The sequence below is a fragment of the Cyanistes caeruleus genome, chromosome 1 (genome assembly GCF_971803275.1).
Source record: "Cyanistes caeruleus chromosome 1, bCyaCae1.hap1.1, whole genome shotgun sequence".
NCBI classification, from domain to species: Eukaryota; Metazoa; Chordata; class Aves; order Passeriformes; family Paridae; genus Cyanistes; species Cyanistes caeruleus.
In genome coordinates this window covers 114,771,330-114,798,556 of record NC_141701.1, presented here as the reverse complement: position 1 = coordinate 114,798,556, position 27,227 = coordinate 114,771,330, and the positions used below count along the sequence as shown (strand labels likewise).

Sequence of the window (27,227 nt, the reverse complement as noted above, 5' to 3'; positions counted from 1 at the left end):
TATGAAGAAATTGCATATTATTTGGTTATATTTTTAATATTTGCTTGATAATTTAATGTTTTGTGATGTTTTACTGTGTTCTAATGCATGGAAACATTAGTCTCTCAGTAAGAGAGTCACAGGCTGTGTATATGCTGTTCTGTTCTGGGTGAAGCTCCAAATGTTCCTGCCTTCAGACTGTGTTCTGAAGCGCTGTGGTGTGGCTTTACATTCTGGAGGTGCTGAGTGGTTTTGCCTGAACTGCTTCACTTCACATTTATAACAGGAATCCAAGTGTTTTGTGGTGTATGAAAAATGCTGTATCTTCTTCTAACAAAGAGGAATTACTCTTTCAGTGGAGATTAATTTTACTGAAAATTTACATATGAATTAATATTAAGAACTCTAGTTTTTGTGTCATTATTTACTTAATTCTGGCAGGGCTTAATAATGAGATAACAAGCTCTTTCCATAGAGTTAAAATCAGAGTGTTTCCAACATGCTGTTTTAGAAGGAATTATATTGTTGTTACTCTAAATTATTGAGTTCTTATCTTCTCCTGTTGTGTTCATGTAAGTGTTCTACAGACATCACAACAGTTTGAACAACTCTTTTTGCAGAGAAATTGCTTAGGCTGCCATGAATCTTTTTCCACATGAGGTGGTTTCCTAATGGTGTCTGAATTTGAACCTTGACTAAGTGATGCCTTTTAACCATTGTGATGGTAACTCTTCACATCTTTAGTTAGAAGGTTCAGTCAATATTATGGAAATGCTCCTTTAGAAATCTTACTGTTACAGGAGGTCATGAGGCTTCTTTCTCCCTCCCATACTATAGCTCCTAACTCAACAACTTCCTCCATTCAACAATTGTGTGAAACTATTTCTATCTTGAGATATCATCTTTTATCTGGAACAACTTTTATATAGCAAGACAATAGAAAACCACAAAAAACTACGTTTGTTAGACAAAACCAAATAGTACTGGAAATTTGCATTAATCAAATTTCAATTATATATGGATTGCTTAGCGTGGATAATGGGAGACGGTAAGTGCCCTTGCTAAAACTGCTTAAGCAAGAGTAAATGAATGATAATGATTTAATAGGGAATCATTTTTTTATCATGTATCAAGCTGAGAAACTTTCTTTTTTCTCTCACCTTTGGTTTATTTAGTGGCTTTATTTAGTAGGCAACTAATTAAATAGAGAATAAATATCCAGAGGTCATTGTCCTAGCTATTAGCATCCTCTGTTGTACAGGTTAAGATGACTTCTTTTTTATGGTCCTAATCTTTCCTGAGATGGGCTGGCTGCTTCAAGCAAGATACCAGATATAAAAGCCAAACATGCCCGCTGGATGCGGAGCACTTCCAACTTGTTCTCCTTAGACACAGATAGCTTGTGACACCGAATGTGATCTTGAACTGCATCACCATAATTCTGCTGTGGGTACTGAAAATATGACTGGGCAATTGTGCCTCATTAAGGTTTTACAGCTGGCAGTTTTGAAGTATAAATATAGTTCAGCATGAAAAATGCTGTTTAAAATAAATTCAATCTCTGTATGGGCTGTGCTTCTTGTATCTGCAGTCAGCTCTTTAGAGACATGAGGGTCTTTCAGCTAAGCCCATAGAAGCATTGGATTTTAAGTAACTTTAGAGGTCATGGTGTGCAACATCATAGTCTTTCTCATAGACTGGTTAGGTTTCTCCCCTTTCCACCCAGATTTTTCTACCCCAGTCTCTCTTTTCAGAATGTTGTTGTAGGGCCACATTCATGTAACAATGACTACAAAGTCCTTTGAGTTTCCATCATTAATTTATTGATAACCAGTTTCTATCCATTTGTTCTAACACAAACATTCTCTGATAGATTTAGCAAATCTTTTGTCCCCAGTGCTTTTGCTGCAAGCAATCATCTTTCTTCCTGGGCTGCATTTTTCAGCATGAAAAAAACAAGCCCCTTCAGCGTCATGCTATAAGACAGGCCTATGTTTGATCTCTGTAATAGTTCTGTTCAGCACCTAATTCAAATTTGAAGTCTTTTTCTTGAACATGGGTAACTGAAATGATACAAAATACTTCAGATGAGATCTCAGTACAGGCTATACAATGGTATGAATACTCCTTGTTCTTTATGAAAATACCTTGCCTTGCCCTTTTCATGGTCAGATTCAATTAAATAGCTCATAGTCATCCTCTGGCCGACTAAAATAGGCTGCTGTTTCCAACTAATGAGCTCCCAGTATATACCAGGAATTCTTGCTATTAGTCCCATGTGCCCTTTGGACTATTACTTTCAACCCAGTTCTCTTTCTGGGGCCTTCAAGAGCATGCATTTCTTCCCACAGGACATTCAAATCCTCTTTCTCTAGGAAGGCTCTACCTACTGACGTTGTATCCTCAAGAAAATGTATTAGTGCATCTTTATTTTTATCCTGAGGTCATTACCTAAAACATTAAATAAAGCAAGTCCCAAACTATGAACTCGGTATTTTTGGATGAGATTAGTCACTTCAGTGAAGTAATGGTAGTAACGGCTCCTAAATGTTGATTTATTTTTTTTTTTAGTAGATACAGTATGCATTGCTGTGAATCAGTTTAGTATGTTACCTCAGAGCTCAGTGTTTTATACTCAGATACTCACTACTTGGGCCTTAAAACCTGGTGTTTCAGAAACTGCAAGGTCACATCTGATACAAAGGCTGTCTTCTCTAAGGGCCTAGCAATCTGTCCAGATTTTCACCAAACACCACACAGGTTAGATAAATGGGCCTCTGTGGATGCAGCATTTGGCAGATTAGATGCCTGTTATCTGTTCTCTCCACCCGTTAACATATTGCTAATTAGGTTTGAGAGTGAAGTGAAATGATTCATCTTAGCAGAACAGTGAGTGTCTTTAGTAAATCCTCACTCTACTTCAATCCCAATCCACTCGAGAGAGAAAAGAAAATAGAAAGTGAGAAATGCTTCTGGGGTTGTACATGTGGTTTTTTATGTTTGCTTCTTTGTGGCCGTTATCTCTAAAAGTCCTTAGATTATCATTAAGTCAGTGAATATGAGACATTCATGTCAATTAGTGGTAAATACAGAATAAATTCACATAACCATACACTGAAAATATGAACAGAGAAGTGCTTGGGATAATTCTTTCGTATGTTTGTGTAAATACAGTGATGAGACAGGTAGTTTATCTTTATGCAGTACAGAAGACAACTGCACAATGGGTAGAAAATTCAAGTGCATGGAAAACAGTAAAACTGACATTCATGATCTTCCAAGCAGTTGATTTTTTAACTTAATTAGGATTCTTTGAACTCTGGGTGATTCTTTTTTTGTTTACTTTTGCCTATGTAGGACACTGTTACTGAGTAGTAGCTTCTCCTGTGGCAGTTCCCTTACTTCTTTGCAGCCACAGTGGTGATGAGTATGTCATATCTAATGATCTGCAGTACTCCAGGCTCTTTTCCCTGGAATAATCTGACAGGTGATCTTCTCATACATGTCCTGCAGTTAAAGTTAAGAATTGTTCCTAAAACCATGCTATATGTACATATCTCAGGGCTGGTGTTAATAAATGCTTATAGTTTGCCACTTGTTGTAAGGGATACCATCCTGCTATAAGATATTGCAGAGCAACAGTAAGTAATTACAGTATTTGTCTGAGATATGAATGGCTGGATTAAACAGATATTACATTTATATTCTACTAGGAGAACAGTGAGACTGATATATTGTTCCTCACTTGCATAATACAGTATGTACTATAACACTTAAAAATGCTCTGTAATTGCTTTGGTCCTTTGTTGATGTGTAAATGGCATATTTGTATGCATCTGTGTAAGTGCCTCATAGAATTTAACAAGTTGAAGAAATGTGTGACTGAATTAGTAACATTAATCTTTTCATGGAAAATATCTGTCTGCTCTGTGGATGTACAACTGCTGATGTTTATTGATGTAAGAGGAGAAGTTGTTAGATAAGTGTCCCTTGGTCCGTAGCTTCACCGGATAAGTATTGTCTGAATATTAATCTGCCAGCTTGTTCTTGTCTTGTGTTGAGAAAAATGGCAACATTCTTGCTGGAGGCATTGGGTCTGAGCTGCTTGGATCCAGCCACTGGTTTTTTCTCTGTTCACCTGTGGGCAAGGAGCAAAAAATGTTTTCTCCTCTCTTGTGCTTCCATAAAGACAAGGGGGAAGAGATCTGTGAGCTCTTTCCTATTTGAGCAACTGCTGCAAAGACTGGGGAGAAGGAAGGTGGTTCTCTCCAGCTTGGGCAGCTTTGTGTCCTGGTGACAGAAGATGCTGCAGATGTTGAGAGTGCTTCCTCCTAAAACTGCATTTTTCTGTGGGAATTCCAGTCCTGGAGTAATGACACTTTTGGCATCACAAGACCAAATAATGTACATATACCCATGACACTATTTAGATTATTTTGAGGAGAATGACCCTAGCAGCTGCCACCTTTTAAAGATACTTCTGAGGGTGTGGGAGGGAATTGGAAGTGTTTTGCTGGGTCTGTGGATCACAAAGGTAAAAGATGTGGCAAGGGGAGTCAGGGTTAATTACGGCAGTTCTGAAAACCAGCAATTGCCTGTGGCTCTGTTAATCATGCAATAGATGCTGTAAGACTCCTGATGTCTAAGGCAGGGAGAGTGGCCAAGGACGTCTTTGCATCTGATGGAGCAGTAGTCTTCTCTTCTTGGAAAAACCAGACTTCCTTAAGCATTTAGTCTGCAAAGGAAATCATGGAAAAGCCAACTTAGTAGTTGAAATGTATCTCCAGCTATAGGTAATATGGGTTTTTGAATTTCATCTCCTGGCTCATGTAAGGCCTGCTGTTTGTGCTCTGCTTGGATTCTCTGAAGCACTGAGCTTTGGAATTAGCATCCAGAAAGCTGTAGTCTTGGACTTTTTGTACATTTGTGTAAATGTAAATGCATGGAATGCAGTTTCCTTGTAAATGAGGGACAAAATCGTATCTGGTCATTTACACAAAAAATAGTCCTAAACTTGAACTTTAGGATGAAGCTTGTAGTGTTTATACTCGGACATGCAGAGAATGCAACCACTCAAAAATGTTTGATGCGGAAGTTCATACAGTGGGAGATTTCACTGGGAATCTGTAATTTCACACCCAAACAAAAAATGTTAGCTGGAGAAGAGTTTGGGAAGGCAGAGGGGGTGAAGCTTGAAATACATGTTTTCAGATTCTTTTATTTTCTTTTTATTTACTTTTGTTTTTTCTTTAAAAATTTCAAACATTCTCAAAATTGCCTTCATGAATTTGTAAGAAAAGCAAAAAATGAAGGAGTATGTGTATAAAAGAGTAAGAAGAAGAACTGGCATTATTTTCATCCCTTAATAGGGAGGAATACATCCAGATGCAGGAAGGACTCTTGCAGTTTCCTTTATGGCCTGAGTAGGCTTGAATCTGCACTTTCCTTTTCCTGAGATGTCTGGGGAATTCCTGTGCTGTGGCATATTCCAGGGAGGTGCACTCTTGCTGTGTCCTTGGGGAACTGCCTGGATTTGTATAAATAATCACTCCTTGACTGGAGCAGGAAATGAAGCTTGGGCATTTCAGGGCTGTGCTTGTGTAAAATAGCTTGGGGGGCAGAAGAACAGTTCTTGTTCTCTCCCTCTCTCCTCCATTAGACATCAGGAACTTTATTGCCTCACAGAAAATTGCTGTTTCTACACAGGGAGCTCAAGAAGAAGATTCTTTGGTGTCAGATTATAAGTGAATACAGATCTCATTTAATCTTTCATTGAAAATTTAAGACAATTCATAGAACCTCTCTCCAAATCCTTGTCACAGCACTCTGTTGATAAAGAGAGAAAGTATAGTCTCAAATAATAAATACAAAACATGTAAAAGATTTTATTAGCCTTTTTAGCACATTATGTTAATCTCATGATAGCTAATATTATGAGCAAGTCTGTGTCTGGAGAGAGTAATAGCAAAGATCTTAAGAATGGAAATAATGTCTTTTTAACTTCCCAAAGAGGATTCAAAGAGCTAGTTGATTGTTACGAAAACTACTGCTCTTAGTGAGCGTATTAAATTGTTAGAGCATTAATCTGATTATTTGTAAGATGTTGTCCCATAAGAATGTATTTTACAATGTAGAAAGCTCAATTAAATATATCAAATAAAGCCATGAAAATGAACAGCATTTTTACAAATATTCTACCACATCTGGTAGTAATATGTAGTATCGATAGATACATCATGATCCACACTGAATCAGTAAAGTGTTGGAATAGCATTTAGATTATAAAATTCAGTACAGCTTTCTTTATCAGCTTTATTAGAACATATATTAAGAAATAGTTCTCAATTATTTTTCAGACATTTCAAATAATATGTTTTATCTTGTTGGGGTGAAAAAGGAAGAAATACTGCAGAAGGAAGTCTTGGTTAACAGGAAGTCACCAAAGCCCAAGTCCTGTAAAGCTACATATTGAAATATTTTTAAAAGCTTCAGATTATGAATTGATCTGGTATCAGCTTCCCTTCCGTGCAGTTATGTGTCACCTTTTCTATTTTTTCCTTCCTGAACAAAATCTAATTTTAATGCACCTTCTCTTGTCTGCCTGTTGGTGTCCACAAGATGCTGTCATTTCTTTAATAACAGGAAGATTTTCAAAGTCAGCAGTGGAAGGAGAGAAAATGGAAGTGCAAGTCCTAGGGGTTAATTGGTGCTTTGTTCCCCTTCTACAAATTTTCTCCAAAGCCAGGCTTAGCTTTGTCTAATATTTTCATAGTGAGAGTACAATTTTTTTTCAAGACATCTGTGTTCCAATAGATAGAGATGCCTAAAACTTAAGTTGGATATAGATGTTATCCTGGCGTAACAATACTGATTTTGCCTGACTTAATCAGAGACTTAGCTGGGCTTTGTGGTTTCACAGAAGGCTGTTTGTTAACCACATTGTGTGGGTTCCTGCGCTGCAGCTTGTCAGCAGCTCGCTTCGTCTGCTCCTGGAGCAGGGGGGCTTAGAGCAGCACTTGAAGGACAACATGCTAAAAAATTAGCATTCAGCAGTTTTGCAAAGAGGCAGCGTGAGCATAGCAAGGTCAGGTGCATAAGCAAAGCGGGATTTCCAGTTGGCATTTCATGAATTGAAACATTAGATTTACTCATGGTCGGTTTTGTTTGTGTGACTAAACTAAAAACATCCAACACCTTCACGTGTAATTAATACTAAATGTTGTTCATTACATGTTTCCTCATGATAGATGACCCCAAATTCAAAGTATAGCCTGAAACCATCTTTCAATCCCCTGAAATTCATGTGGGTTTAGGGGACTTTCTGATAGTTCCAAGCCTCAGCCCTAATTTCTTGTTTCTGTTATTTGAACCAAGCTCTTATGAGTATTTTACAGTATTTTTCTGGTGTTTTATGGTTGTTATTTAAGCTTTACTGAAATACTTAACCATATTTTTTACTGCATTTACTGTTTTAAGTAATGGATCAGTTGTGAAGCATATCTGTCACACAAAATGTGTGTCCAACTCGTGGAGATTTGAGTCCTAATTTAGCAAAAATCGCCCATATAACATTTCAGAGGTCAGAGATACTTCTGATTTTGACTTTAACCCAAAATCAATCAAATTACCACTCTCCAGCTGGGAATGAAATTAGAATTAATTAATCATGTTGGGTCCTGCTTCGTGGGCATTTTCCTTAATCTACAACTGTGCCCTCTGAAAGAAAGTGCTACAATCCTGTGGTAGGCAAATAAGGAAAATAAATCAACATAGTAGGAGCTAGTAATGGGCTTATACTCAGAACAATCAGGTTTGCAAGCCAGAACATTAGCTACCTTCTTTGAGGTTGTCTTGCCAATCCTTGTGTCCACCTGGAGCATGTGATTTATTGGCGCTGGCTGGTGCTGCACAGCTCACTGTTGCGCGTGCTCTCCTCCCCCTGTGATCGTACTTACCCAGGGATTTCTTCAGCAGCACAGCATGGATAAGGAGACAGCAGAAACTGGGGCTGAAGGGGATGAGGAATGCTCCCTCTGAAGGTGTAGCCAAGGCTTGATTTTTTCCAGATCTGTAGAGGAGGAGGTATGTGGTTCAGATAGGAACTTTCTTATTGAAATGCTCTGTGTGGTCCACATGAAGGGTGCAAAATAGAGTGCAGAGCGTGTGTAGATGCTGTAAAGAACTTGGACCTATTGTAGGATTTGGTTTGTATTTGAGAATATTTTATTTGAAATTGGTTTGTATTTAATACATATTATAAGCTTCACTTCTGCATTTTATCTGTAATTCATTAACAGGAGTGGTTTCTTTATGAGTACTTGCCAGGCTAAAAGAAGGATGTGAGAGATTTTGTCCATGTGCAGGAGAAGAGGCAGATCCTGACTGTCAGAAGGGTTTGTCTGTGTTGGATCACAGTGTCTTTTCAAAAAGCACTGATTCTCCTCTCAGTGTTTGATATAGGCTGGGTGCCATAAGACAACACTGTTAATGACCTGTATATCAATATAGCAAAGATTTTTCCATGTGTAAAATATAAGTGCACATACTTAATGTGGTCATTTTTTAAGAACTGAAAAAATACTTACAGTATAATGAAAAAGTTGTGTGATGGGAGAGGGGACTGAAAATCCCAAAAAGTGCTTTAAAATCTGAAGTACTTCAACTTGTCTGCATTTATCAGGAATTACTGCTCTTTTCTTTAAGACTCCCCACAGTATAGCCCACACAATTTATTTTGTGAAGTATCAGCTGATTTGAAGCAACCAGTAAGATACATTTTTAGATCATTATATAATGTAAAAACGAATTCTTGCCACATTGCCAGGAATCAAGAGCTGTGCAGCTGCCTGTTGAAGGAGTAGGTAGGTACTCAGTGGGAAAGGCCAGAAAAAGTGGTGGACTCCCCAAAGGCAGACAAGGATTATGTGAGGGTGTGCATCTTCTTCGCAGCTGGAAAGGACCAAATAAAGAAAAAGCAAAGCCAGTAATAAAGGTGGGATTATTTGTAGAACCCAGAGTGATTTGGGTTGGAAGGGACCTTAAAGATGGTCTATTTCCCCCTGCCATGAACACAGACACCTTCCACTAGACCAGGTGAAAAGCCCCATCCAACCTCACCTGGAACATTTCCAGAGAGGAGGTATCCACAGCTTCTCTGGGCAGCCCATCCCAATGCCTCACCATGCTCACAGTAAACAATTTCCCCCTAATATCTAAATCTGCCATCTTCTAGTTTAAAGCCATTACCCCTTGTCTTACCACCCCCTGCCCTGGGAAGTACATCTCCAGTTCTTCTGCAATCCCTTTAGGTACTGGAAGGTGCTCTAAGGTCTCCCCAGAGCCTTCACTTCTCCAGTCTGAACAGCCCTGACTCTCTCAAGATCTGTCCTCATAGGAGAGGTGCTCCAGGCCCTCCTCTGGACTCACTCCCTGTGGAGGTCACAGAGCTCTCTTGGAGCATATGGCAAATCTCAGCTTGTATCTTTGGTGTGATGGTCAGTGTAAGCCATCGTACAGATGAGGAGATATATTCAAAACTGTAGCTGTAATTATAACTGGAGTTTGTGGCTCCTGAGGGCATCCTGCTCAGAGTTAATGAAAAATAACACAAGTGTAACAGTTTATAGTAAAAGATCAGTTACCAAGACATGTTTGCACAGGAAGGATAGAGTGATGCAAACTTTCACATAACTAAAGTAATTTACTACAGAAGTTTTACCGAAGCTATAGATAACAATGTTCATATACTCCAAGGATATCCACCTACCTTTCTCTCTCCCTTTCAGTATTTATGCATGTAGAAAGAACAAAGTAGAGAGAGGATCATTCCCAGTGAGATACCAAATTTTAAGAGAAATTCATGAGGATATGCAACATGCAATTGATGTTTTGATGCAGCATCTACCAGGGGGCTTGCAGGCTCTGTTGTATATTAGCTGAAGAAATTGTTTAGCTGTGTGTAACGCTTTCTAAGGACTTGTATAACATTCATTTCAAAGAAGTTGTAATTACAGCTATGTCTTCTGAGAGAATATCTTTTCCTCAAAGACAAACTCTTATTCAGGTGGTAAATGTAATAAAAATGTGGTAAATGTGATAAAATCACAGCATTACGACTCAGGTCGTACTCTTATGCATGTGTTAAGCAATTCTTTTCTGCTGTAATTTTTCATATTTCATCTTGAAAGATTTTTCCTGTGATTTATAGCTACATAAATGAGTCTCCAAGGATAAGGAAGGCTGCGTTTTCATGTCATTCACAGGCTGAGAAACTTGAGTTCCAAATTTTCAGTTTCATCTTGTGACAGTTTATTCTTACTTGTGAGGCTTTCCATTTCTTGTATTGAGGCTGTGCAAAGAGACTGCAGAAGTCATTTGAAGGTTGGAATAAAAGACCTGAATAAATCAAACCAAGAGATCTTAGTAATATCTAGAAAGTAGAGTGTCCTCTTATCACAGTTATCCCTTAAAAAAAAAATACCTCTGAAAGAAAACATCTTTCTGAGTAAGTACTTCACTTGCTTAAAAAATGGAAATAAAAACCTGAGAGAAACAGAGACACCCCAAGACCAGAACAGTGAACACAAAACCAAAACATTTCTTTCAGTAGGTGTACCCTTCTCTACATTTTGTCACAGATCAGATGAAATCATCTGTTTGATCCCCAGTTTGAAACCTTCCTTGCTGTCAGCCTGAGTGAGCCTGAGAAGTGCAGAGCCAACTCCCTTGCATTTGCTGTGCCATTTGGACGCTGCAGTTTTTTGAAAGAGTATCATTTTCTTCTCATTGCTGTGTTTCTCTGGCTTTGTTAAATGTGGGAAATTAATGTAGACTTTGGAAGAGTTCCATCAACTGTGAAACAGCCAGTAAGGAAAGAGTCCAAGAAGGCTCAAAATTCCAGCAGCAGTACCTTATCTAGCCCATTATTTAGGATTTATTTTGTTGTTTTCAGTTTTCTGTGTTACTTATGTTGTCTATAACTGCTTGAGTGTGTTTGAGGCTCTGAAGCTCACTTTCAGGATTTCCATACTCCAAAGACTTTACACTGGCTGCCCTGACAGAAGAGTTTAAGCATACTGAAATGAGTTAAAAGGTGGGGTAGAATGACACACAACCCAAGACTACAAGAGTAGGCAAGAAGAGATATGGGACAGATTTTTTCTTTTCTTAAGCTGGTTGATTATGTGACCCTAGAGAAGTCAAAGGACCTTGTGCTGCTTTGGTTGCCCTCTGCATAATGGTATCTTTACATTTACCATGTAAAGCATGGGACTCTTGGATAAAAAATTTTAGACAGCACTTCTTTATCAAGAATGTCAGAGACACAGATCTTAGTTGTCCTTGCTGTTCCAGCTGTGCTCTTAGTGATTAGTCTAGCACTTGGATCTTATTGTATGCCAACTCTCACCTATTTTTAATTCCTATTATAAAGATTTTTAAATGCTTTCGTTTCTCCATCCCATTTTAGCCTTCATCCTCAGCATAGAATATTATATTTCACACTGCTCTTGTCTGTTTTGCTTGAAGGAAAATTAGATATTTTGTTTTAGGCAGTGACTATTTTGACACCTCTGTCTTGCAGTTATTTCTCAAATTACAGAGTAACACTTTCTGTATACGCATGCATCATATTATAAAGGAAAACATGAAAGACTATATTTATTTCATTACCATTGGACTTTTTCATTATAGGTGTTACTTGCTCCCCTACTGTTAAATTGACCCACTGAAAAAATGATAAAAAGATAGTGTGAAATTGCCCTGCTGTACATTCAGTTTGAATTTGCTCTGTGCCGTTTATGAACACTAAACAAAGCTACTTGAGTATGCAAAAATAATACTATTCTTGAATGCGTTTGAAGCAAAGAATACCTATAAAATTTACCTTGAATGCTTAAACAAAAAAACACACAACACCAGGAAAGTTAATTTTAGTTTTCAAACTGAGCATGGTTAAATATAGAAGAATTGAATGCCTTGAGAGTTCCAAACTTCTTAAAAATAGTCTCTCTTTTATATATGGGGGTTTGTGCTTTTTTTTCCCTTAAAATCTGGAACACTTTGTTTTAATCAAGAGATCAATTACTGTGCTGAAAATGCAGCTTGACATATTAGCCAGCTTGAAGAGAATGGAAACTTAAACTATCTTCTCTCCCACCATCAGCCAGATGTTCAGACCTTCACCTTTTGATCCCCTGGGCCAGGGTTCAGGAATTCTGAGCTCTCTGCCAAAGCTACAATGCAGTGTGCTGACTCTGTAGTAGTAATTTATATATACTGTCAGTATGGCTATGGCTGTCTTAAGGCCCTTCTGTTCATACCCTCACATTTATTTTTAAAATTTTGAATAGGAATTAATGCCTGAAGGATTCTACCTCTTATTTACATGAAAATATACTTCTCCAAAAGCCTCGTTTATGTAACATTATACCAAAGCATAATAGTACTAAAATACTAGAAAGAAAATTGCCTCAAGTTTTTTTCTTTACTGTGAATTACCTCTCCATCCTTTTGCATATTTTAATGCACACTCACTGCAAGGGATTCTTGCTCCACAAATTAAAAGACAACAGAGCAGAGTAACTGGTGGCATTCCTTGGGCTGTCCCCTTCTTTTCTCTGTCACCAAAGTGGGAGAGAGCAGTTCAAGTATGTGCAGTTCTGTGGAGGTGCCTGAGATTTGGATCTCTCTGCCAGCCCCAGGCAGGGGGTGCCTTGAGCAGGATGCAGAGATTAACTCTGTAGATGTACAGCATGTGTTGGAGGACTTGCTTATTTATATAAAGGCATATGCTGAGTGCCTTGCTGAAGGAATATCTACCGTAAGAAAAAGGATCCAGGATCCCAGTGTCGATGTGCTCTGTGCCCACTCTGCTCCTTCTGAGACACAGTTACATCGAAGAACAGAATTACTTCTATAAAACTGACAAAATTAGAATGGTGGAGGATTTAATTAAATGAGATAACTCTGAAAAGTGCTGCTTCATCTCTTCAGAACAAAATGTAATATGTGAATTATTTGACTCTGTGGTTCCTGGGTAGCCTGAGTAGATTTTATGTCGAGTCTGACTTACACTAGCAGTGTTCTTAGCATGTTTCTAGTTTTATGGTTAAAAAGTATAACTTGCAGGTCATTGCAACATATATGTAAAAATATATGTATAACAGGAGAGAGAAAGAGTAATACTGGAGAAACACATGCAACTCAACCACACTACATCAGGTAATGCCACTGTAGCTTTTGTTGTATCCGTAACCTCCCTATTATCTGTGCCCACTGACATCTTTCATCCCATTGACATTGCAGTTAGAAAAAACTTGGGGTTTAATGTCTATGAGTTGCATGGTTCAGAATAAAGGTCTTCTGCAGCCCTGCTGGCTCTGCCCAGAGTAGTTTTCTGCAATACCTGCTCTTAGGTGTGCCCATAATGCCAAGCTGGAGAGCAGTTTGCTTAGCAGTTGTATAAAATTGAGAGCTTGGGAGTAATTAAAAGGTGAAGAGGAAAGGATGGTGTTGCAAGTTATATTAACCTCTAACCATGTTCTTGCAAAAGGGTTTGTGTGTGGTAAAGAGGTACCATTTGCCATGTGTTAACTGCACTTTTCTTTGATACCTGTCAAAATTCTTTATTTTTACAGTTTTTGTCTATATTTTCCTTAGGAGACCAGATGTCTTTGAAAGTGTGAGAAACACTGTTAAGTGTGTCATGAAGGGACTGAAGGGAAAACCTAAAGCAGTTATGTTTCATCAAAATGCTTTCACATATTATTTCTATAAAAGCCTTTGAATCAGTGCTGTTTCAAGTACTGAAATTGAATCCTAGAAATATAACTCTCATGGGTTCAATATTTTTGTAAACATTAATATATAATGGGAGAAATAGGATTAAATTTGTTTCTCTAAGTAGAAGAAGGCAGTGTAGAAGAGGTTGGTGAAGCCATTGAAACCAAATATAATTTATGGCATGGGATATAAAATTAAATATTCCTGAAAGAAAATGTTTATCAGTTCTAAAACAACATTATTTATATTTAGAGGTTTTTAATCTTGTTGGTCAAATGTTTTACCTTCTAATTTGAAATTAATTCAATTTCTTTGCTAGAATTTCAAAACTATGATGAAGTTTATTATTTTCAGAGTAAATATCTGCATGGCATATTAAAACCGAAACATTCTGTGTTCTCTTAATTTAAAAAATCTTCTTGGCTGACGCTTGAATTGAGAATCATATTCTTTATTACTACGCAGCGGAACAATTTTAATTGCTCCCTTGAACATTACAGTACTTCCAACCATGAAAAACAGCATAATAGCCATGAGAGTAAGCCTGTGTTATTTCAGTCACCTTTCCCATTTGACAATGAAAATCATACGTTTAAAGAGAGAAGCTGAAGTCACGTAAAAATAATTTTTGAAAGCTACTGCTGACATAGTAGGGAATGTAAATAAAGAATTCTGATGAGAAATATGATCTACTTCGTCCTGCAGAAAGAGAAAAATCCCAAGAGAAACTGAATGAGGAAATCACTTTTAAAAGCTATCCTTTAAATATCATAGAGTGCATTAGTTGCACCAAATACCAGAATATATTCAATATAACAGGCAGAGTGTTACCAAGAAAATAATCTAAATTACAATTAAACAATGCTTTGTGTTGTGGTTAAGAATGTTACAGGACAGAAGTACCCAACAAAATTGAGAAAGGCTGGATTCACACTGCCTTGTAACTGAACAGGAAAGAATCTGATGAGCTTCAGTGAGCCTTAGATCAGCCTGCTAGGAAAACCACTTGAAAATATGGACAAACTATTTAGGCAAAAGTCAGTCCATTTTTTTTTTTCCTTTACTAAAGCACTTTAATGGAAGAATGTATTCAGTGTTACGCTAGTAAAAAAAAAAGTTCACAGAAATTTCATTAAGGTGTTGCGGGATTTGTCTTTTTATAAGTAATTTTTTTTTTTTTCGAGTCATGAAAGGAGTATGGAAATTCATCTCCAGTAAAAAAGTCTCATCAAATTTTTTTGTTAATCTGGTGCCCTCAGTTCCAGATAAGGTGCTTTTAGGAGAGCATCGGCACTTCTGATAGACAAATCAGTATTCATATCTTTAGGGTGAGGTACCTGGACTGCTTTTACTGTGAATATATATATATATAAGGGTTGTTCAAGCAGCTTGATACAGAGTTTTGTGCCCTTTTAGGATGAAATGGAACTGTTGTTGCGGGATAGGTTTGAGTTCCATGTACTCCTGGCTGGCCCATGGTGTCACAGAGTGGTGGCTGCCCCAGTGGATGCCACTGGCTTTGTCAAAATGGCACTTTGCATCCAAAGTCTGTTGTGCAGTGCTCTCCCTCCTGCTAATCTGTGTGGAAGAGCAGCAGTAAAATTGATGCATAAGATGATGAGTTTACAAGACTCATTAACGTGACTGAAATTCTAATGATCGTGTTCTCAGTTACAGGCATATGGAACACTAATCTTTAGATGCAAATCAGAAGAATCTTTTTCTAAAAGGACCTTTTTGTAGTGTGATATCCTCAACAACTTTATCTGAAATGACAAACAGACAGGCCTTTCAAACAGTGTGCCTAAACAGAGCTCTTAATCATACTGCATTTCCTCCCTCACCTGCTGTGTGACATTGCTCACAGATTTTCTGTGTAATTACTGACCTTTGACTAGCAGTGGAAAAAAATATCTCACTGCTGTATCTGACCATTGTTCCTCTCTCTCAAGTACTTGTTTACCAGTTCTTAGGGCAATATTCACAACTGAGCGATTTAGATCACTTAAAAAATCACCATTAAAGGTAACAGTGAAAGTGAATTTAATATGATGTTGTAAAAGTGCAGCTTAGCAAGGTTTGATGGCAAAGTTCACTCTCTTACATGGATGAAACATACAAAGGAAAAGCAAGTTAGAATTGAGCTGGAATGATTTGCATGGAGACCAGAGATACAGAAGGGTAAGGGAGACCCTCTCAACAAATCACAGAGTTCAGAATATGCCCCCATGGCTTTCTAAACTCCCACTGGAATTTGGGTGCACCTACTTCCAGTCTTAGTGTCAGAATTGGACAACAGTTAATAGCTGATGGAATTAGCTAAATGCTTTCCTTTAATATTAATTCACCATGCTATTAGTCACGTACCAAGGATCTCTCCAAATGAAATATCTCACTGCTTTGGGTAAGGAAGGATCTCTTAGTCTCAAAAGAAAAGTCTCATACCTTAAAAGGTGTCCCAGCTCAAGAGGAGAGTCACCTGGCATGCAGTCCAGTTGCTATGGAGAGAACTCCAGTCAGACTTATCCAGAGATCTGTGGTACTTCCATGTGGTCTTTATTTGTTCTTTGACAAATGAATCTTGGAAAAGCCACACATTATTCATGTGTTGATCGCACAATGGGTGTTCCAAGCTCGTATGGACTCTCACTGTCTCACTCTGTTTCTCTGTGGGTGTCCTAGAGGAGTTCTTGGCCTGTCTATGGCTCAAACATCTACCTCCTTTGGAGCCTGTACCAAAGCACTGCTGGTTTGTGAAGGGGGTCACAACCACTCTGAAATAATTCCCTGGCTCGATGAACAGTTTGTAGTTAGGTTCTTTTTGCTGATCTAGCAGTGTAAATGTTGCATGCAATAGTTTCACTGCATTAATAATAGGTCTTAAAATCCTCTGAATTTGTTTCAAGTTACCTAAAAATATCAGGCCCTAAGTTTCATATCTCTTCCTGTTTTATCAAACTTTATAATTGCTTGTAGAATACATTCTCAGTCAGAACACAGAATCCAGGTTGTTACTTTTAGAAGATTTAGTTACCAATTTTAGAGCCAATCTCCATTTTCTTTTTGTGAGCCTGTTCTATTGATCCATTTCTCTCCAGAGGAAAATGGGGTCAATACCTTAAATTATAACTATGAAATGAAAGGATACAGGAGAATCTTATGCTGTTGCTCTCTGGCTTTCACTTTTTTAGATTCATACCCCATGTTCATCACAGCCCCTCATTTCTCCCATTTACCTTTACCACAGGATTGATCTCGCACTTGGTCCTCCAGAAAGAGATCTTTTTATGACTGGAAGACATCAGAAAAATCTGCCACTTCCTCTGGGAACTAATTCCAATGAATTATCAATTTCACTACTTAAAATTCATGGTGTATTTCTGATGTTAATTCATCTGTCTTTAGCTTTCGCATACGTATTGCACTTTGATTTGCTAAATAAGTTACCCTTAGAGTCCACTATCCAGCAGTTTCACAACTTTCCAGATCTTGACTCTATGTTTGGTTTTTTTCCTTACAGCTCTCTAGATTTTTTTTTAGTTGTAAATTCACTGCAATGTGCTGAGAATGCTTACTGATTCCCCTTAGGTTTTCATGAGCTTTGGGTTCCTCTCTTACTGTCACTGCACCTTATGGACAAGCCCTGTTGACTGCAAATTCATCTAAATATTTTACTTTCCACCAGCCTTTGAGGCATTCTGTGGTTTTATCAGGAATCACCTTTCAGCTTGGCAATGAAAGTTATTGAATAGTGTTTATTCTAGAACTGATTTTTGGAAGAGAGTATTGGAGCCATCTGTTTAAATCTTGAGTATATACTCCTCAATCATGGCCATTATGTGAGTGCAAAACTTTTGGTGGAAATTTTGGGATGTTGTTAAATTAACAACTGAACCAGAAGTTTGCCCATATGTGGGACCCATACATTTAGCCAGTTCATTCAAATGTTCTGTTTCAGTGCACTTTCACATAATTTTCATCCTGAGCTTGTCTGCTAGACAAGACTGATGAGCTGGAAACTGTCTAGTGCCTTTTGGGGAAATAAATCTCTTTTTCTCATAAAGGTTTAGGAATTCTTTATTTATTCTAGTTTTACATACTGCTGTCCTTAAAGTACTAGACAGAATTTGGAGAAATTATTTGAATGAAACTGTATCCAACAGTGATTTGTCTATACACATTTTAGAATGTTTTTTACAGGTATTTACTAGTTAAACCAATAGTAAGAAAGAGTATTTCAATAGACTGTTAAAGTTTGAAACAAGTTTGAAACTTGTTTCAACTACATGCAGAGCATTTCCATTGTAATTTCTGTGGTTCAGTCCTTCAGCCATCTGAATCCTATATTATAAATCACAGAGGGAGAAATAAACTGATGATGTGAAAATACTAATGGCATGTGGATGTGGCTGTTGCCAGCAGATGATATGAAAGATTCTTAAATTATCTTAATTGATAAGTATAACAAGTATTTTTCTTGTTTTCTACATTGCAGACAATTGTGTGGTGTATATTGCAACTTCTCTGATGGAAAAATCAGTTTGTAATGAAACATTAATGCTTTTGACATTTTGCCATGCTAGGGGGAATGGGGTGTCATTTGAAAGCAGCCTGCATTATCACAAATACCAGGTTGTTGTTGTTTTTTTTTTAATATTGACTTTGACATTCGTACAATAAATTAAGATTCAGTGCCAGTATTATGAGCTTCTTCCTTCTTATGGTTTCTGCTATATGATACCCATTTATCAAACTTAAGTGGCCAAATCAATGGAGTGTTTCCGTAGCAGGTAGTAATTGCTTTAGACTTATTACCTATACTAACAGACTTTGAGTTCTTACCATCATTCTTCACTGAGTATCCCAAGTTGCTTTTTACAGAAAAGGCTGGTATACCACTATTTTTCCCTTAATACATGTTAAGTGCATAAGATTGCTCTGGAAGAACTGATAAATGGGTGGCTCATTTAAACTGACTCTCCACAAAGTACAGATGTTCACAGTAGCCACATTCTCCAGTTGTTTATGCTCAGTCAGTGCTGGGAGGTCTCTTGCAGTTTATTTTACATTTTTGTTCATTAGAAGAAACATTGTCCGAGATAATACTTTCATTGTGCTTACCTTTTACAAGCGCTCTGCATTTTCAGATAAACTGAAAGGTTTATTGGTGCTGGTATTAAAAAAATTAAGCTTTTATGGCCAGTGAAATGTGTTTTTCTCTCCTGAGATAATGACTTGTACACCTGGCACTTTTATGGCATCTATTGGATTTTATTTTTAAACGGCTTTAATTAAGCTTGTGGTATCACATGACACAAGTAAGCAATGGGGTTTTTTCTTTATCTCACAAATCAAGATATTAAAATGGATTAATTAATAGATAACTATGGCCTTGAGATCTTATTAGAAGACTAAATATTTCATAGTTTAAGAACTGGATTATAGGATGCTATAAACTGCAGATATTATATCATCTTTAAATACACTGGGCTCACCTGCTGCTTTTACAGGCATTTGGCTAGCTTTTTTTTTACAACCATATACAGAAATTGCTCTTTTCATATTCAGATGTATGCCTCATACACTTGCTTTAGATTGGTGCTACTGCAGAAAAGAGAAAGATCCATCCTGCCAGGGTAGGCAGATCATCTAAAATCCAGAAAACTGGATAGCTGTTTTATTGATGTTTTCCTTATGCTTGTCATTACCTTATTGCTGTCAGTTTGCAGAGGGAGAAATCACAGGGTGACCTTGTCCAAACTGCTCTGTACAGCAACAGGAGAAAAATACTGGGGGACAGTTTGTTTTGCTTTTTTTTAAGGAAGTTGTACTCTACTCAAGAGAAGTAGTATTATTCATTCTCAGTTCTCTGTTCAGACTTATTTAAGATTATCTGCCCCAAGGGATAGAGGGAAACAGAAGTGAAGGAAAGGAAATCACATATGGATATGTAATATTCATATGGACAGGTGGAACATAATGCTTTGAGCCCAAACTGTTGGGAGAAAATGTGTGTAGTTCTTAACCCTGAGAGAATCAGTAAAGCCTTAGAAGTCCAATCGAGTAAAAAACAAAAGATTTAAATAATATAGCAATGACAGTAAATATTATGGAGGAATGTTTTCATTTTCATAGCTCTTGAAACTTTAATGCCTATTTCCTTTGAGCTTTGACTTTTTTCATAAGGACCACAAAGACCAACAATTAACTCCAAAATGAACCATAAACCCTGGAAGATGAAGCAATTCATCTTACTTGTGTGCATCTGCCATGGTGGAGTTCCAAGTTGATCTGTAGATGTTACCACACAGCAAAAAGCTGAGTGAAAATAATTTAGATTTGTAAACTTGGTGAGCCCTTCTCTATCACAGTATTATCTCAAACATTTAAGGGCACTTACTCTGGATATCTAATCCTGCGTATTTAGAAAGCAAATAAACAACCGTACTGGGAGGACCGTGATTTGCACTGAATGATGAATGAAACAAGGCAGAAGAGTATCAGATGAATCATGTTTCCCTTCTTCCCTGTGCATCTACTTTTTTAAGCTTGCAAAACATTGCACTTCCTTGATCTCTGAAAAACAGATCTGCAAGCTAATTCTTGTGTAAAAAATAAATGTGGCATTTATCTTCCATTTTTTGTGTTGTCATTTTTCCTTATATTGGATCCTATGTAATTTATAAAAATTCAGTCATTATAACTTATAAGAGTTATTTATAGAACTCAAGATTTAAAAGCCTACCCATGCAGCCTGAACATTTGCCAGGTTTACACTACCACTCTGTCTCAATGGCCAAAAGTAAAAAAACAACTGAAGATAGCCTAATAAAATAAGGTTTGGAAGGGCAGAATAGGGGTGAGGCAAGGGTATTGTTTGTAAATATGTAAAAACCAGTATTCTAAAATTAGAATGGCCAGATTCAAAATTGAGAATTTTACTTTTTTAGGAAATGGTGTAGTCAGTTTATAAACAATTCTTATATTTACTACACCCTTCCTGTGGAGATTCTCATTTCATCTGAAGTGTTTCTGTGGGATGTAGCAGAGAAGATAACACCTTAAAGCACTCTCTCATCTTCAAGTTGTTTACTTCAAAGACATCTTGGGGGACGGTTGCCACCTACTTGTTAAATGTGAGGTGATAGTAGTTGTGCTCCTGGTCTCTCACACCTGTGCTAATGCTGCAGTGCCAATGAATAAAGTGTGGTAAAAAGACTGTAGTCTTGCTGCAAAACTCAATTGATCGTGAACTCATTCCGAGAGTAAAACTCATGAGAAAAACTATTGTTTTGACTTAGCAATTTTTCCAACCACAGTGGTGTCGTGACGGCTATCTTCTTTTGCTTGTTAAAAGTTGTTTCATTAAGCAGGCTGGAAATACTTTCATAGTTTCATGGGCTCATAAAAACACAATTTGGGGTAGCTGTTTGTGCCTAATCAAATTCCACCACATGGTCAAGGGAAACCACAAAAAGTCCTGTTGTCCAGATTTTCAGAAAAAGGTCCATGCCTGTGATCCTAAATTTCAGTTATATATAGGGAAAAGGAGATCATAGTTATATCAGAAGTGATAGTTTCATTTAAAGTAGCAGTGTAATGTTTTCATCTGTTTGCCAGGACCTGTTGCCTCTTCACCAAAGGGAAGAAATTACCATAACAGGAGCCTTGGAGGCACAGGAATTACTAATGTTTATGAGAAATACAATATGGTTAGGAAAAACTAGTTCCTTTGATATGTATATCATTGTGTTTCCTCTATGGATGTTGTGTGTAGTGGGTAAGATCCTTCAAGATTGTCAGAGCAATCCTGTGACTTCATCATGTGTTGCCTTCATCAGTTTAATGGACATGTGTAAAGCAGAGTTTAAAATGCATTTGATACAGTTTCTGTAATACTTTCTTCCTTGAAACTCCACTTGCACTGGATTCTTTGGATTCATTTACACTGAGATTTACTCAGATTAGTATGATTCACTACTTGTTTGTTTATAAAAATACTGTGTTACCTTTTTGGACTGGGACCATGCTTTCATTAAATGCAATGACTGTATTACCTAAAGGAACCTTGGTCTCTGATTTGCATCTCTTGTCACTGCTCCGTGAAAAGTAATAAGCAGCTCTTGTGGATTTGGTGAGATCAGTGTGTTTAGCTCTAGTTACTGGACAGATGAGGTACTAAACCTATTGGACTACCCTGTGATAAGTTAGTGTTAGCAAGAGGATATATGTCACATAAATATTTGGAGTTAGAATTGTGAGGGTGTCAGTCAACCCTACTTAGTTGGATGCTTGAGAAAAAATCATTCTCAGCAGCAGAGCTTTTGGATGCTGAGGGAATCTAGGATGCCCAAGGACTACAAAGACACCCATCTCTGTAGCTTTGTGTGCTTGACTACAGTGAGAAGGAAAAATACATAAGGACATAACAATTACGACTTCCATAACAGCTATGTTCATTAAGAAGTATTGAAAAAAAAAATAAAAAAGCAATAAAAAGAACTTTTCAAGGAGTGTGGGAGACATAGGCATTAAATCTAGGCATCTTAAACCCAGTTATTTACTTCCAGGTCTATCCATGCATGTGGAGTTGTTTGTCTGGTTCCTTGTTGTGGCTACACAATTTCTTCATTTTTCTACAATGAACTCTACTGCTCAGATACTGTAATCTCTTCTCTGAAGTAAGATATCATGTTTCAAAAATCTGTTGTCCTGCTGGTTTTTAGCCTTGCTAATTTTTTTACACAGTATTTTAGCAGCAAAGGTTTGTAGCCTCCAGTGAGGTTGGGCTTGTGTCACTTTTTACATCTTTTTCACTGCTGCATGTGTCATTTTTGAAAACAGAATATGTTTAACAGAATGTTACTGAAATTTTTACAGAATGTTACTGAAATTACCTTGGCCAGCAGTGCCTGAATATCTTAAAAAATCCACACCAAAGAGCCCTATTGCTTCAGTAGCCTGAAAACTTTGCTCTGCAAGCTCTGCTTCAATTGCAACTACTACTAAAAGCTTCAGGAAGCTACCAGCTTCATCAGTATGATGTCAAGTGTCTAAATTTCACAAGACAGGGTTTTAAGTTTCTGGTACACTGGTATTTTGAAGCAATTTCATTTAATAAGGCTTCTTTTTGCAGGAAAATCAGTAATATAACTGTTTAATTTTACACGGATCACCATGTAAAGAAGTTTTTAATTATCAGGAGAGTAAAGATGATGTGTTTAACAGAACAACCAGGAAATATACAGAGAATGGCTGAAATAACTCATTTTTAAAGAGAATAAATTGATACTGAGCTCTGCGTTTCTGACTTATGTAATTGAATGCATTTACTCAGAAGTGCTAAATGCAATAAGAAGCATGGAGCTAGAGCTCTGAAGAAGCTAGTGACTGCTTTGGTTTCTCACACCAGGAGTATTTCAGTTGCAGTTAGATAGTGCAGAAAAAAAAATAATTTATTAGATGTATTTTTTTAAACTATGTTTGATTATATTCCCATCATTACAGAGGAAGATAAAGACCATTTCCCAAGATACTTAATAAAATTAAAACTTCAAAATTATTGCCCAATTAAGTGCAAACAAAACAAAAGTTAATATGGTTTCAGTTTTAGCTGTCAGTAGTTTTGACATCTTTCAATCTTTGTGCTGATTTAGGGTTTGCAAGAGCATAGCTGCCACTTGAGGAAAAAAAAGGATGTTTTAGCCCAATGTCCCATGGGTTAAATACCCAGCCTTGTTAGTTATCTTCTGAGTTCTTTGACCGTGTCACATGGAGATGCAGTCAGGACCATTTTACAGTTTCTGTATTCTTCAGGTCTTGACATCATGAGCTAATAAACCATATACTTGCAAAAACAGGGTTTCATGTAACCTAATGTTTTGTTTGGAAAATTTATCTTCAGTGGCACGTTTCATTTTTGAGTGAAACATGTTATCACTTCAGATAAGTAAAGAAATTTAAGTAGTTCTCATGCTCATTGGGTGAGTGTAAAACTTATTAGCATACCAATACACATATATGGAAGACACCATGATCAATTTAATTACAATTGTTATCTTTTCACTTGTGTAAATTAAGAATGAGGAAAAGAGAAAAATACAAACATTTTGGAACAAAGTCTAGTACAAAGTCATCAGGAGGAAACAGTGTCACTAGGTCAGACTAACCACAACCAGTTTGGCAACTTGGCATTACAAGAACTTAAGCACAATTACAGTAATACAGAAGTCAGCTGCTTTTTATTTTTATAATACCACTGAAATAGCCAAAAAGGGAATTTAAATACCTACCTCTAAAATAGTTGCATATTTGTGCCACAAATTCAAATAAGCACAATAATTTAAATTATTTATTTTTTAGGCGATCTTAAAGTTTTAGGAGAAAATAATGCAGGATATCATAGAAGGTACAAATAAATAGTTTAACCTTTTAAGGAGAGATAATCATTAGGCAGCAGAATATTTCATTTAGTCTGATGTCCATGGTACTGCATACAAACATCTTCATGCATGAAGAAGTGGGAGTTTTTATCTTAGACTAGTTGAAGGAAGAAACTAAAGCTGATTCATTTAAGAAAATGACACTGTATAACTTAAATATTGAGAACAAAACTCCTGAGAAGATTCTTTACTCAGGCCAGGAATATTAAAAGAGATCTAGATCAAGTGGTTGATGGCAAAGAGTAGCCTTCAGTCAAACTTGAGCAATGGGTCTCTTGCTGCAAATGTTTGTTGAATGCTTGAAATTTCTCAGATCTTAGCTGATGATGAGTCTAAATTTTTTAAAATGTGCCTCTTTTCTTTTTTCCCCCATGTAGTTTTCTATTGTTTATTTGTTTAGTCCAAGATTATTTTTAAATATTTTGGGGACAAATAAAGGCTATAAGCTAGGAAAAAATGCTTAACAAATAGACTAAAAAAGGATAAAAATGAGATGCAAATAAGACTCTTTTCAGGCAGAGTTTTTAATTACTTGGTTTCCAGTAATTATCATTCCATGGTAATACAATAATGAGAAGCAGTAGAGCTATACATAAAAGCTTATATTAAAATTTTCCACAGAAGTTACATAAAACATATACAGTTTATTACAAAAAAATTTATTTTTGGCTTACGAATGTTAATTTTACAGCTTTCAGTTGCATGATTCTAGAACCTTACTGCTGAAATTTCGATTTCACAAATAAACTGCTATCTTTTTTTCTTTATCTCATCCATTTTGTTTCCTGTTCACTGAATCCAGACATGTTTGAGCCTTATGTGATCCTCGTTACACAGGTTCCTAGCCAGTTTCTTTCAGAGGAAGAGCTGTCCTCCCTGGTTTTCCCTGCACCTTCCTCCCCTCTCCCATACCTGTATCCTGGCCCCATCCGGTGACTGCAGACCCCTGTTCATCAGTAACCTGACACAAGCTACAGCTCTGCCCTCAGAGCTCATCTCCACTGTGACACAAACTTCTCAGCACCATTCCCTGTGCTTTCCTGGTGATTATAGCTCAGCTCAGGACAGATAAATAATACTGTTTCTGCTGCACTTGAAGGGACAGCATTATCATTGTTCTCGTAGGATTTCTGTGAACAGCAAGTTTGGGTTGATTACACTGAGTGTCATCTGTTCTCCAGGAAAAATGGAGATGACTGATAAAGATAATAATTTGTTTACTCTGGGATAAATACATAAACAAATGTGTGAAAGTGGATATCTGGGGTCTGGTATTTAGATTAACACAGGCTTAATCTGGTTTCTACTCTCTGGACTAATTTTTGTAACCTTGTGCTGTCATGAACAGAAGTTCCTTAGCCTAAGGCAATTTTTTATTTAAAACAACACAAGCAAAGTAAAATAACTAAAGCACTGTAGATTTTTCTAAATTGTGAACCCAGAAAAAAGTTACTGCAATTCTTCACAGAGGAAGGACAGCCTAACAACAGTCTCATGTAACTAGCTGGAAGGATTTGGGGAGATTTCTAAAGATAATCAGTTTAATACAGAATATTATGATAAAATCCTTGTTGCCTTTGCAAATCCTAAGAAATGGGCTTTATTCAGGTGATCTACTTGAAACTGATGGGAACAGACTTATATTGGATGAGTCTTCACTGGTTTTGCTGTCACAGGAGAAATTAAGTAGTATTTACCTGACTTCAGTGCAGTTAGGATGTTACATAAGTTTGTTATCAACGTGGCAATTTGCATTATAATTACATTGAATATAGTACTATTTCTCTTGAACTCACAAATAAGTCACGTAGGTTAAGTAGGCTGTAGAGTGTATGTTATGTTATAGCCATGTAATATGTTTGTATAAAATAATGAAATCAATTAAATGTTGTACAGGTCATCAAAAACTAATAGATAAAGATTGCATACTGTGAAAGCTAAAAGGAAGGTCTTAGCTGGATAGCTGGTTGATTTAAAAGAGGTTTAAAAACAAGCAGTTGAAAATTTTTAGAAAGAAGAATACATATAATACTGCCTTAATCTGACATAGTTATTATTATATTGGATAAAGACCCTTATATCCAAAACTGATCTGATCTGAGACTTATCCTTCTCCCACTTGATAGAAAACTGTGTGAGGCTTTTAGAAACAATACTGTATTTATGTGCAAAAGGGCTCAGTTTTGTTTTGTTTTGTTTTTTCACTTAACACATGTAATCCACAGAGTTAATAGTTTAAGTGGATTGGGAATCTGTGATTTGTCCAGGGTAAATCTCACTGAAATAATCTCATGTCTCACAACACAGAGACAGGGAAACAAACCTGCATGCAGAATGTTGTATTTGCTAAACCTAAGAAAAAAAGATGAGGCTTTTTTCCATGTTTTTGTAACAGAACAGATTTTTCATTATTTATTCCTTAATTCAATTAGAATGGGTCTGTTATTTCAGTTTAATGCTTAATTTGATATTATTTTATTGTATCACTAGAGTTTGCAAGAAACCCTGCTTCACTTTCCAAAGGGTTGAAAAAAATATTTTTGTAGAATTTTGGGGTTTTTTAACTGTAATGAATTACCACTTTTCTCCAGTTTTAGCTTAATATTATTTGTAAACACAGAATTCAGTTCACTAGCATATCTTGTCTAACTCTCATTTTATTTGTCTAGACCCAGGAATATCATTACCACATGTGTGCAAATAAAATAATGTTTTCTACTTTTAAAGATAGTTAATAATAATTTATCAACAAATTAACTGATAGACAGCATGAAAAGAGGTCTAATTTCATTTGTTGGAATAGGGAGGGTAAAAATAGTTTATGAATAGCCTGAAAATTGGCAGTGTTAAACAGAAATGGGGAAGTTTTTATAGAGACAGTCTAATTAGCTTTGCTACTGTGTGTTCATTTCTGTGTACCAGGGACATTTTCATCCAGTTCTTAAGTACCTGTTTCAGATTAGTACACCTATTTTAAATTTTTGTTAGCTTCATGTATGGTGTCAAAGTTTTATTTGATTCCAG

General features: G+C 36.8%; 1 protein-coding gene across 5 annotated transcripts in view; it reads left to right on the top strand.

The window, feature by feature from the left end:
* Positions 1-27,227, top strand: part of UBE2E2 (ubiquitin conjugating enzyme E2 E2) — a 202,283-nt gene that overhangs the window by 100,450 nt on the left and 74,606 nt on the right. The window lies entirely within an intron of this gene.